Raw genomic sequence first — 13,883 nt, 5'->3', positions numbered from 1 at the left:
TGTATGTACACAGTGACTGTACCAGCAGAATAGTGAGTGCAGCTCTGGAGTATAATACAGGATGTAACTCAGGATCAGTACAGGATAAGTAATGTATGTACACAGTGACTGTACCAGCAGAATAGTGAGTGCAGCTCTGGAGTATAATACAGGATATAAGATAAGATAATCCTTTAATAGTCCCACAGTGGGGAAATTTCAGTGTTTCAGCTGCATAGTAATACAGATACATGATAATACACAGTAATTATTTACAGAAGTAGTAGACACACATATGCTGAGAAAGATATACTAGGAGTCCTAAGGAACAGAGCAGCTATGGAACAGAGAAAAAAGGACATTCATAATCATTAGTTCTCTGTGCGGAGTGTCTCCGCTTGGTCTGATGTAGATTATACAGCCTGGTCGTGGTTGGAAGGAAGGACTTGCGATAGCGCTCCTTCTCACACTTGGGGTGAAGCAGACGGTCACTTACAGTGCTGCCAAGTGCCATCAAGGTCCCATACATGGAGTGGGATTTGTTCTCCCGCATGGAGGTCACCACGGACAGTATCCTTCTGTCACCCACCACCTGTACTGGGTCCAAGGGGCTCCCCAGGACAGAGCTGGCCCTCCTGATCAGCCTGTCAACTCAGTATCAGTACAGGATAAGTAATGTAATGTATGTACACAGTGACTGTACCAGCAGAATAGTGAGCGCAGCTCTGGAGTAAAATACAGAATTAACTCAGGATCTGTATGGGAGTCATGAAATAAATTGGGATTAGTAATGTTTCATGTCTTTGTAATTATTAAAATCTGTTAGATAGGATCTATTACACTTCTTTTCATTTGCACACTTATGCACACTCGCTCTGGTTTCTCCATCTATAGTATCTTTCGTTATTCTCCCTTTTTCTTATAGACTCACATTACATTTTTCCACATTCTTTTCTTATGGCTCAGTAACCTTTTGGAATGAGCTGATCCCAGTAGTTGGTGACTATAACAATCGGACAACGTGCTCGGGGGTGTCCATTTTCCACCAAGTATGTTCCATGATTTCATCTCCCGCTGACCCCAATTACTTAACCCCTTTACTTCTGGCAGACCTATAAAGAACAGTTGGAAGGAAGTGGCAATAATGGCAGTGGATGTGATAGCATTCATAGGCAGTGTGTCCCATCATATCCTGAATGGGCGCTATCTCAGGAAGCTCTCAGGATGTAGAGGCGTACGGTGAGCGGCGCTGCCCCCGATATCCACAGTCAGCACCTCATGACGAAAAAATGAAGATTTTACTAAGAGTGTAACAGAGTATATAAAGTACTGGAGGTGTCTGCTAAATATTCACATCTACTGCCGCACATGTATGAATTAGAACATAGCCCTATATTACTCCATCAGGCCAGTAATATCTACTTTTCTCTCTAACTTGTTTTCTCTCAGGAATCTTTTCTGGTCTTGGGCTCAGTCACAACATTCCCCTTATCTCTCTTACTGAAGCTTCTCTGTCTCTGACCTTGATAATGGAATTCTGTTTTCTTGTGAAAAAAATAAGAAATAGATGAAACTGGTCAAGGTTGAGATTTTACTGTAACTGGGGAAATGAGAAAGTTTCTTTATAATTTGTTCAGAAACTTATGGCAACCCCACAATACAGTGGCCGCCAATGGACTCACCAGTGTTTTGTGTCAAGAATTGTACACGGCCTTTAACTTTATTTCTTTGCCCTTCTATTCATTACAAAGACAAATGTCCAGATAAATGATGAGGTTTGTATAATGTTCTTCACAGCTTCGCATCATCACTGGGTGGTAAGGGACACCCTTCTGACAGTTCAGGGCTATGGACAAGTACTGTCAGGAGTTGCAGCCCAGCTAGACTGTCAGGAACGCCCTTCTGACAGTGGGCACACATTGGTAACGGCACTGATATATCTTGCCTGGGGCACATAACGGGAAAGCCGACATTGTGCTGAATTCAGCGACATGTGCCCGAGGACATGAAGGGTCCTCTTTAATCCTAGACAACCCCTTTAAAGGGATCCTATTATTGGATACCCCTTTTTTTTCTCAATAACTCGTAGGAATAGCCTTAAGAAAGGCTATTCTTCTCCTACTTTTAGATGTCTTCTCCACATTCGGGTAGAAATTCGGGTTTTCTTCTGTATGCAAATGAGTTCTCTTGCAGCACTGGGGGCGGTCCCAACGCTCAAACAGCACTGGGGTTGTCTCCAATGCTGCGAGCGAACTCTCCAGCGACACCTCTATCTTCTTTTGGATCAGCCTGTCCGTGTGTCTTCTTCCGTCCTGGGTTTCAATCTTCTAGGTCTCGGGCAGAGCCAACTGCGCATTCCCAGGCCACAAGAAAATGGCCACTTACAAAGTAAGCTGTTGTAAGCGGCCCAGGCATGCGCAGTTGGCTCTGCCCAAGGGCTACAAGAGTGAAACATAGGACGGAAGAAGAAACAGGGACAGGCCGTTCCAGAAGAAGATAGAGGCGTTGCTGGAGAGTTATCTCGCAGCTTTGGGACCACCCCCAGTGCTGCGAGAACTCATTTGCATTCAGAAGAAAACTCTGATTTCTACCAAACGGCGGCGCGGAGAAGATATCTACAGGTAGGAGAAGAATAGCCTTTCTTAAGGCTATTCCTACGTGTTATCGAGAATAAAAGGGTATCCAATGATAGGATCCCTTTAAATGACCTTCAATATTTACCTCCAAATAATTTTTAACGCCTTCACTGCTGGTTTGCTCTATTACACATGAGGCTTCATCCAGGTCGGTCATGTTCTTTCTTTGAGTAGTGTAATAGTTACCACAGAGTCCAGCAATGCACAGTAGACAGTATATAACACTTTATATAGCAATGTATAATTGGAAGCCGTACGAGGTGGGAAATTCCAGTGACTAATGTGCACCGGAGGCTTTTGTTTCTCGGAGGGGGGGAATGCCGCTTAATGTCAATTAAAAAGTGAACTTGTCGTTTCCAGGAAATGTGTATTCAGTGTGATTATTACATTTGTTTCCCTGTCCAGTGCCAGGATTAATTCTTCATCTACCATCGCGTCACTCCTGACAGAAATGCAAACTTTGTGCAATCGGTTCATGGCAGAGAAAATGGGAAATGGGCCTACAGTGGTCTACATAGATGACTTGGGGTATGTTCACATGGAGTTTTTGCAGGCAGATTTTGACACGGAATCCACCTGCAAAAATGTCTTCCGTTCATTTCTATGGGAGTCCCGCGCTTTTTTTCAGCTAGCAGGATAAAGAAGAGACTTGCTCTATCTTCCTGCAGATTCCACGGGAAGATCCCCACCAATCAGACTGTGGATAGGCGTTTATAGTGGAACAACCCCTTTAAGGGTCCCAGCAAAGACATTGGTAGCCTAGTCATAGGATATATCATAAAATGTGGTTGTCACATATAGACTGACATTTGCCCGATAAGGGACCAGATTTGAAGGACTCCCCTTTATGACACTGAACAGATGGCTGTCTTTTAAGTCCGACTAATGGAAACAATGCCAAGAACGTATGGTGGTCCTACTGCAACTCAGCATGGAGGCATGTTCCCTAATCCTCACCGCTCTTTACCAAATGCTCTGTAGGGATCACATTTCCATTTACCTGAATGATGTTGTGGTTGAATTGCAGTGAACATGGCTGTGGTCCTTGACATCAATATGGTGTGGGGGAGTCAATAGGAAAAACTGGGACCTACACTCACCGGCCACTTTATTAGGTACACCTGTCCAACTGCTCGTTAACACTTAATTTCTAATCAGCCAATCACATGGCGGCAACTCATTGCATTTAGGCATGTAGACATGGTCAAGACAATCTCCTGCAGTTTAAACCGAGCATCAGTATGGGGAAGAAAGGTGATTTGAGTGCCTTTGAACGTGGCATGGTTGTTGGTGCCAGAAGGGCTGGTCTGAGTATTTCAGAAACTGCTGATCTACTGGGATTTTCACGCACAACCATCTCTAGGGTTTACAGAGAATGGTCCGAAAAAGAAAAAACATCCAGTGAGCGGCAGTTCTGTGGGCGGAAATGCGTTGTTGATGCCAGAGGTCAGAGGAGAATGGCCAGACTGGTTCGAGCTGATAGAAAGGCAACAGTGACTCAAATAGCCACCCGTTACAACCAAGGTAGCCAGAAGAGCATCTCTGAACGCACAGTACGTCGAACATTGAGGCAGATGGGCTACAGCAGCAGAAGACCACACCGGGTACCACTCCTTTCAGCTAAGAACAGGAAACTGAGGCTACAATTTGCACAAGCTCATCGAAATTGGACAATTGAAGATTGGAAAAACGTTGCCTGGTCTGATGAGTCTCGATTTCTGCTGCGACATTCGGATGGTAGGGTCAGAATTTGGCGTCAACAACATGAAAGCATGGATCCATCCTGCCTTGTATCAAGGGTTCAGGCTGGTGGTGGTGGTGGTGTCATGGTGTGGGGAATATTTTCTTGGCACTCTTTGGGCCCCTTGGTACCAATTGAGCATCGTTGCAACGCCAAAGCCTACCTGAGTATTGTTGCTGACCATGTCCATCCCTTTATGACCACAATGTACCCAACATCTGATGGCTACTTTCAGCAGGATAATGCAATGCCATGTCATAAAGCTGGAATCATCTCAGACTGGTTTCTTGAACATGACAATGAGTTCACTGTACTCCAATGGCCTCCACAGTCACCAGATCTCAATCCAATAGAGCATCTTTGGAATGTGGTGGAACGGGAGATTCGCATCATGGATGTGCAGCCGACAAATCTGCGGCAACTGTGTGATGCCATCATGTCAATATGGACCAAAATCTCTGAGGAATGCTTCCAGCACCTTGTTGTATCTATGCCACGAAGAATTGAGGCAGTTCTGAAGGCAAAAGGGGGTCCAACCCGTTACTAGCATGGTGTACCTAATAAAGTGGCCGGTGAGTGTATTTACCCCTCCACACACAATGTTATGTTCCCTTTTACTTGCCCCAACACAGTGTAATGCTCGATTATATTGCCCCCTACCCAGTTTCTGGCCCCCACTGACTAACATTAGGATGCTACATACTGGATTATTCCAGCGGGTAATGGCCAATATTCACTTGCCCGTCCCGCTGATCCATGAAGCCCGGATGTTGTTCAGTATCGGTAGGTTATGTTCAGTCCCTTCTGGAGGCTGAAGAAGAGGAGGCCATGGGCAGAAGCCTGGAATAATCCAGTAGACCATGCCTGCCTACCTATCAGATGCTGCACCCCCTAATGTTGCACACCGCTATAGCTATTACAATGGTAGTTGTGCCACCCACTGTGCAGTCATTGGTATCTATAGATAAGCCCTTTTGAGTCTGAGACTATCACACCTACGTGAGTCTGGACATTTTTGTGTATTCAAGCAGAATAGTCTTTTTTTAGTTTGTTTTTTTTTCCATTGCAGATTCCTGGCCTGTAAATAATATCTATCGCTGCAGGCGGTTGGACAATAATTATTATATTACACATGAGCTTTTACTTGTTTTGCAGATTTTTGCGATGCTTTGTGCAGGTTTGATGTGACATTCGATCCGCTGTCCTGGCCAAATTGTTCAGGTGATCCTACTTGATGGATGACAGTAATTATTAACTCATTTGTCTCCAGTCCGTATAGTTTAGCTTTCCTAAACTACATCTGTAAAAAGCACAGATGGGACGCAGCTGACGGCTATGAGAAGTTGTACACCCCTGGCCCCCCTGTTATAACTGTGTGACGGTCACCTGTCTACTCATCAATAGAGATGAGCGAGTACTGTTCGGATCAGGCGATCCGAACAGCACGCACGCACGCATTGAAATGAATGGACGTAGCCGACACGCGGGGGGTTATGCGGCCAGCGTCAAAGCGGAAGTACCAGGTGCATCCATTCATTTCAATGTGTGCGTGCTGTTCGGATCGGCTGATCCGAACAGTACTCGCTCATCTTTACTCATCATCAGTAACTGTGATAAGAGTTTCTGACCACTTTGTATACATTCTTGCTATTTTCCATGCTCATCATATACTCATAGATTTACAGTAGGTAGAACAGTGTGTCACTAGACACAAATTCACATTATTACTTGCAACAGCCCTAGTCTGATAAATAGAGGTAAAAGTAAATAGAGACTGACACATGACATACTATAATAGAGCACGTGGAAAACTTTAGTTTGGGTGGAGTGTCCCTTTGCAGGCTCAGAAGCTCCTGCTCCTCTGTTATCATCTTAGTCAGAAGATGGAAAAACAATTTCCTTAATGGAGATGTTTATGTTTTCTTCGGTGTGTTCGGCCCCACTTAGGGGATGTTCGGTTTCTAGTCCTTTCTGAGTTTTAACAGGATCTGAATTGCTTTCCAAAGCTCTTAATCCGCACGGTGTACATTATAACGCTGTGTCATCCCGCCCGGCTGCGTGTTTTGCTGTAGATCAGACAATCGCCGAGCAGGGAGTTGCTTCAAAAACAATTCTGTTTATTTGGAAACGTAGATTGCGACTCTTCCAACCCTGCGAGATGCCGCCGCACAGGCCTGTACGATGAGGGGATTTATAGATCTAGCTATATACGTGTACAGTACATATAATTCAGTCTGATTCATACATTGAAAGGCCACCCTCTGAGCCTGCCCTTCCCCTAACCCCTAGATCATTGATACCAATATATGGGGTTTTTTAAAGCAAAACGCCGGTGTCCGTAAAGCTTTTTGCTTTAAAAACCCATAGAAATTAGTGGGTTTTTAGGCTAAGTCCCCACATTGTGGAAACACAGCTTTTTTGTTGCAGATTTAGCTGCGCTTTTTTTTCTTTTCTTTTTTGAGCCAAAACCAGGAGTGAATTGAGTAAAAGATAAAAGCATGATTATTAGAGATGAACAAACAGCGTTTGATCGAATATCAGGCTGTTCGAGATATTCGATTCCAATCGAATAGGACGCGGCAAACGCTGTAAAAATTCGTATCCCCCTCCCACCTTCTCTGGCGCTTTTTTTGCACCAATAACTGTGCAGGGGAGGTGGGACAGGAACTACGACAACATAGGCATTGAAAAAAAATTGGAAAAAGCCATTGGCTGCAGAAATCAGGTGATCTCCGATTCATAAGAATATTGTCAGCCATGTTTGTCTCATTTTTGTTTTGGAGAGATAGGGAGAGCTTGTTCTCAGGGTGAGAAACAGGTCTTAGCGTTTTCTAGGCAGAAAAACATTCTTATAAAACAGCTCTTTTCAGTGTTAAACTGCAGGAACAGTGTGCACATGCAGTGAACCTGCCAATCATGCAGCAGGGTATCAGCAGGGAACGTGGGCGAGGACGTGGATATCCAGCTGGGCATCCAGTCCACAGTCCAGGTACTGGAGAGGGGCTGCCAGCAGTGCCCCTCGACAGTAGCAGAAGGGGGCGAGGACGTGGACGTGGATATGCAGCTGGGTATCCAGTCCAGGTACTGGAGAGGGGCTGCCAGCACCCAATTCACTCCTCCTCCTCCTCCAATCCCAGCCCCTTCATCCTAATGTAATACTTAAAAAAAACTCATTAATTTTTTTAGGGCTCTCCCCCAAGGGCCTGCAATGCAATTTTTTAGGGCTCCCCCATAGGGGCCTGCAATTCAATGTTTTAGGGGGTCACCCAAGGGCCTAACACTCTGCTGCTACAAGGCTCAATTCACCATAAGGGCCTACCATTCTGCTGGTGCAAGGCTCAACTCACCCCAAGGGCCCAAAACACTGCTGGTTAAAGGCTCAACTCTCCCAAAGGGCCAAAAACTAAATCTCTGCTGGTTAAAGGCTCAACTCACCCAAAGGGCCTAACATTCTGCTGGTGCAATGCTCAACTCAATTAAAAGTGCAACGTTTAGATGGCTTCTTTCCAAACCGCGGGTGATTCCTTTCGGTAAGATGCGATGGCTGTTTCCAGCCCTGATTATCCTGGCACAGCTAAAGTTATATTAAACTACTCCCCAGTTTTAAAATAATACCCTAAAAAAGAATGTGATCAACTTACCCATCGTGCACTGTGGGCGGGCATTCAGGGTCCGCCGTCTTCTTCATCCATGCCTCCTCTTCCTGCGATGTCCTCCGGTCCCATCCTCCTCCGGCGCTTGCGAACTGACATTGCTAAAAAAAAAATGGTCTGGGTGCATGCGCAGTAGCCGTAGTAGAAGCAGCATGCTACTGCGCATGCGCCCAGGCCTTTTTTTTTTTTTTTTTTTTTTAGCAATGTCAGTTCGCAAGCGCCGGAGGAAGACGGGACCCGAGGACATCGCAGGAAGAGGAGGCGTGGATGAAGAAGACGGCGGACCCTGAATGCCCGCCCACCGTGCACGATGGGTAAGTTGATCACATTCTTTTTAGGGTATTATTTTAAAACTGGGGGGTAGTTTAATATAACTTTAGCGGTGCCTGAATAGCCTTTTTAAACGCTATTCACGCATATGTGGGGCTCTATCGGCATGATTTTGCTGATAGAGCCCCTTTAAGTAGCTGATGGCTGATCAACCTACTGTCACTGGGGGAAGCTGCAGCCTGCCGTAAAAGAGCTGCTGCCGAAAAATGTTGTACTCTGTCACTGAAGTGGATAGTTCTGCAACGGGCTTGGTCGGCTCTGACTCCTCCAAATGACGCCCTCTTCTATAAGGTTCATATGGACAGAGGTTGTCTTCACGACCCCCATAAACTATATGTTGGATATATAACCACAACTATTATGAGAGTCAGACAACATGACAGTTCTGTAAAGTATTTTCCCTTTAAGGTAGAAAATGTTTGCGGCATTGGGAAGCGACTTTATAAGATTGTCACGGCTGTTTTTCTATATTTTGCTTTCATGTTCCGCCCCCATTATCCGCAGCGCTAAGATATCTGTTGACACTTTATGAATATTAAGTCAAAAGATAAAACAGAACCTGTGAAAGAGAAGACTTTTATAACTTGTCAGCCGCCGCTTCCACGATCCTTTGCAGCATGTTTTCGATTTCTCTTTTAAGATGATGTGCACATAAAAGTGCCTCTCTCTCCTCGCGCACTTCACATCACTTACACTGCATTGTCTTCCTGACGCTTCCAAAGCTGTAATTTCACTCTATAGGGAAACCTTGATGGATTAATTATGGCGGATAATAAGAATATTCTATCATCTACAGGTGAATACCAGTCATTCCTGTCTGGGCAGGCAGCGCATATAGTGTAATAACACACCCAATTAATGCAGGAGGCAGAGGCAGGAACGATACTGGTTCTGCCATTTGTTGTGAACTTTCCCTTAACTTTTGCTGGGTGTAAACCTGCACCTGTAAAATAGATTTTTATTTTTTGTTTTGCCAAGAGATAGACCGGTCTTGGATTATTCTCAAAATAATTACACAGCAAAGAAGAGACTAATTAGTAATGTTTACTGGATGGGACATAGAAGCTTCTAGTTATGTCATTATGTATCAATCTTTGTGTAATTCTTTGTTTTATGCTTCACAGCTGCATTCATAATTCTGCAAGCTTCAGAATTGAAATTGCATGTACACAGTGACTGCATTAGTGGAATAGTGAGTGCAGCTCTGGAGTATAATACAGGATGTAACTCAGAATCAGTACAGGATAAGTAATGTAATGTATGTACACAGTGATTGTACCAGCAGAATAGTGAGCGCAGCTCTGGAGTATAATACAGGAAATGTAATGTATGTACACAGTGATTGTACCAGCAGAATAGTGAGCACAGCTCTGGAGTATAATACAGGATAAGTAATGTAATGTATGTACACAGTGATTGTACCAGCAGAATAGTGAGCGCAGCTCTGGAGTATAATACAGGATGTAACTCAGGATCAGTACAGGATAAGTTATGTAATGTATGTACACAGTGACTGTACCAGCAGAATAGTGAGTGCAGCTCTGGAGTATAATACAGGATGTAACTCAGGATCAGTACAGGATAAGTAATGTAATGTATGTACACAGTGACTGTACCAGCAGAATAGTGAGTGCAGCTCTGGAGTATAATACAGGATGTAACTCAGGATCAGTACAGGATAAGTAATGTAATGTATGTACACAGTGACTGTACCAGCAGAATAGTGAGTGCAGCTCTGGAGTATAATACAGGATATAACTCAGGATCAGTACAGGATAAGTAATGTAATGTATGTACACAGTGACTGCACCAGCAGAATAGAGAGCGCAGCTCTGGAGTATAATACAGGATGTAACTCAGGATCAGTACAGGATAAGTAATGTAATGTATGTACACAGTGACTGTACCAGCAGAATAGTGAGTGCAGCTCTGGAGTATAATACAGGATGTAACTCAGGATCAGTACAGGATAAGTAATGTAATGTATGTACACACTGACTAAACCAGCAGAATAGTGAGTGCAGCTCTGGAGTATAATACAGGATGTAACTCAGGATCAGTACAGGATAAGTAATGTAATGTATGTACACAGTGACTGTACCAGCAGAATAGTGAGTGCAGCTCTGGAGTATAATACAGGATGTAACTCAGGATCAGTACAGGATAAGTAATGTAATGTATGTACACAGTGACTGTACCAGCAGAATAGTGAGTGCAGCTCTGGAGTATAACTCAGGATCAGTACTCAGGTCTGTACTTTGCCTCCACAAGCACAAGGGTGAGTACATTGTACTTCAGTGATTATGATATAAATGAAATGTTTTCCTTGATCTATATTACACGACCCTTCCTTTACCTCCTGATCACTTCCTTGTCTGTCTCTAGTAATGTCACTGCTGGCCTTTCCTTATGGATATGCCCGGGGTTGTGTCTCTTGTGTTACATTATTAATGACTGACATCCCTGACCTTTCACTTTTTCCCCATTTACAGTAATAAATCCGATACGTTATGTCAGGTGTTTTACTTCATATATATTATAAATTTGCTTCTTTTGTTCCCATGATCTTTCAACTGAAATGAGAAAAATGTGTCACATAAGCAAATACAGTGTTGAATTATTGTGTCGCTTATCAAAGAGAAATCCTTTGCTCACGTGACATACAAGAAACTTAGGTATTACTATCTGTGTGCGCGCCGTGGGAAATACTTACAGTACACTTCAAAGCCATGTCATCTGGGCCGTGCGTTACAGATCTTCATATCCTTCTCTGTGATCAGTATTCATAATACAACTTTATTCAGTATTATATAGAAATATTTTGTCAGCAAATATTGATACAATGTACAGATATCTCAATTAACAGTAGATATCTTTCTAATAACTTTACACCTACGTCCTGTAACCATGATGAGGAGAATTCCTCTACATCTACAACTAAGGGTTTCATCATCGTCTTTGGCAAAGACGGGCTCTTTACTGTAAATCGGTGAGCCTATGGAACTCCATAGCGCAGGATATTGCGATGGTGGATTCATAATATGAGTTCCAAAAGGTCCTTATTAACATAATATTTTGCAATATTATGTTCATGTTACAATATAACAAAATATTGTAAGTTATTAGAACTAGATTTCTGAATATGGGACATTAATCCAAAAATGTATGCGTGGTTGCCCTTCTGCCATTTCTCTCTGCTCGGTGGAATGTTCATAAGGTTTCAATAGGGAGAAATTCTGGCAGCATTGAAAATCAATTGCCTGACCTTTCCCCAATAGCATCTACTGGGGGACGGTCCCCATACACAATACCTGTCCAGTCCTACTAAAATCGTTGGGTTCAGGCAACTTTACTCTAATGTGTATGGGGACTTCCTCCTTCAGAACTAATACTTGGATAACCCGGGTGTGCATGTGTATGGTGGGTGGTGAGGGAGTGCAGAGTTGGGGGAAAACCGTTTGTGACGAGCCGGGTTTGCTAAAAAATTTTCCCGATACCAAATTTTGAGGTTTGCTACTGATGAATAAGTTGATTTATACTTTGAGGCCTCTTCTGGCCCCAATTGGAGGCCAGGGAAGTTGTGTGTGTAAAGGGAGGGGGGAGAAGCATCCTCCAGACTTCTGATCTTCTTGGGCCATCCATCATCTCTTCTGATCCCATAGGTCCTGGGTTGATGGCTTGCAACTCAGTGGTCATGTGAGGGTGTATAGCTTTGGCTCCCAGGTCACCATTGAAGCCTGTGAAGAAGTCAATGCTGCCGATGTGTTTATGGGCCACAGTGGTGACCTGGCGGTTGGAAGGATTGCCATGTTGGAGCCCAGGAAAGGTAAGTGTGATTTATTATTTGATATAACATTCCTGGTCTCCGATTACTCTGAGGTCTGGAAGAGAACATGTCGTATATTACATATACATATATTATATTACATGACGTATATTACATATACATATATATTACATGACTTATTTTACATATACATATATTATATTACATGACGTACATTAGTGCCTCCTGAGTGTTGAACTGTAAAAGTTTTCAAAATTTTGGGAAAATTTGCAATGAATTAGACTTGTTACAATCCAGTTTGCGCGTCTTGAATAATCTCCTTGTCCACCTTAAGTTTTCTTCGTACAGGTATATTATGTAGCAGACGCTGGATGGCCTCTGAGGTCTACCTATGGCCGGCTCTCCGCCATGTTTTGTTACAGTGTAGCAGCTCACACATCAAACATTCTAATGACTCTCTGGTTATAAAATTGTAGGAATTTCTAAAATGATTTGTTAGCAGATGGAAGAGTCAATGCCCCTTTTGAGTTTCTTCTATAAGCTGCTTTTCCCACAAGCCTGGTGTAGCGGCTAAGCAGCTCCCGATGACAGATCGCTCTTTTATCTCTTCTGCTTCTTTCAATTTTCCACTTGTTTCAAAACTCCATCTACAAAGAGATGTGGAAATGCACATTCCTGTGGTCAGCAGAGCAGGTCCCCTCCACCGGCCCATGCAATAGGGTGCTATAGACACTGCCCCTCGATGTAATGGATGTAATGACCTATTGTGATCGCCTCGTACAAAAGAGGTCTCTGTGCAGTCCAGAATAGCACAGGTTACCGTAGAGAGCAAGGCAATGTCACCTACCTGTGGAACGCTGCCCGACCATGCTATAGGAGCCATGTGAGAAACATCAAAAGGGCCTTATGTAAAAATTAAAGGGGTTTTCTGGGATTGTCATATGGATGACCTGTCCTTAGGATAGGACATCATATGAGCAATGGATGTCAGACATCCAGGACCTCTACAGATCAGCATTCAGGTGAGCGCTGCAGTCTCTTCACTCAGTACAGAGCTTACATTGCTTAGTGGCTTAGCTTGGTATTGTATTCAAGTGAACGGGACTGAGCGGCATGCAAGCCACATGACAAATGAGTAAATCTGGAAGAGTCACCGGTGGAGAAGGGCCTGGGTGTACAACAGCACAATGTCATCTGCATCTAAGGCCAACAGGATATTGTCATGTATTAAAAGGGGCATAGACTGGAGGGACAGGAATGTGATATTACCACTTTATAAGTCAATAGGGCAGCCCCTTCTGGTATATGCGATTCACTTCTGGTTACCAATTCGAAGAAAATATGTCTTAGAGTTTGAGAAGGTTTAATGGATGGCCACAAAATTGATTAGGGGCTCACAAGATATCAGTGAGGGGAGAGTGAATTTTTTTTTTAAAGTCTTGAAAGAGGCATAAAATTAATGGCCCATACAAGAAATATAGGGAAAAGCTGTTCCATGTAAAATCCCCTCAAAAGAGTAGAGGCGACAAGTTTTTTCAATGTACGATCCATGAATCTGTGGAATAGCCTACCCCAGGAGCTGATTCTCTATTGTAAGAGCTGTCGATCTGGAGAATAGCCTACCACAGGAGCTGATTCTTTATTGTAAGAGCTGTCGATTTGGAGAATAGCCTACCGCAGGAGCTGATTCTTTATTGTAAGGGCTGTAGATCTGAGGAATAGCCTACCACAGGAGATCATTCTTTATTGTAAGGGCT

The sequence above is a fragment of the Leptodactylus fuscus genome, chromosome 7 (genome assembly GCF_031893055.1).
Source record: "Leptodactylus fuscus isolate aLepFus1 chromosome 7, aLepFus1.hap2, whole genome shotgun sequence".
Lineage (NCBI taxonomy): Eukaryota > Metazoa > Chordata > Amphibia > Anura > Leptodactylidae > Leptodactylus > Leptodactylus fuscus.
The sequence above is the reverse complement of the archived record's forward strand: the minus strand, read 5'-3'. Positions refer to the sequence as shown.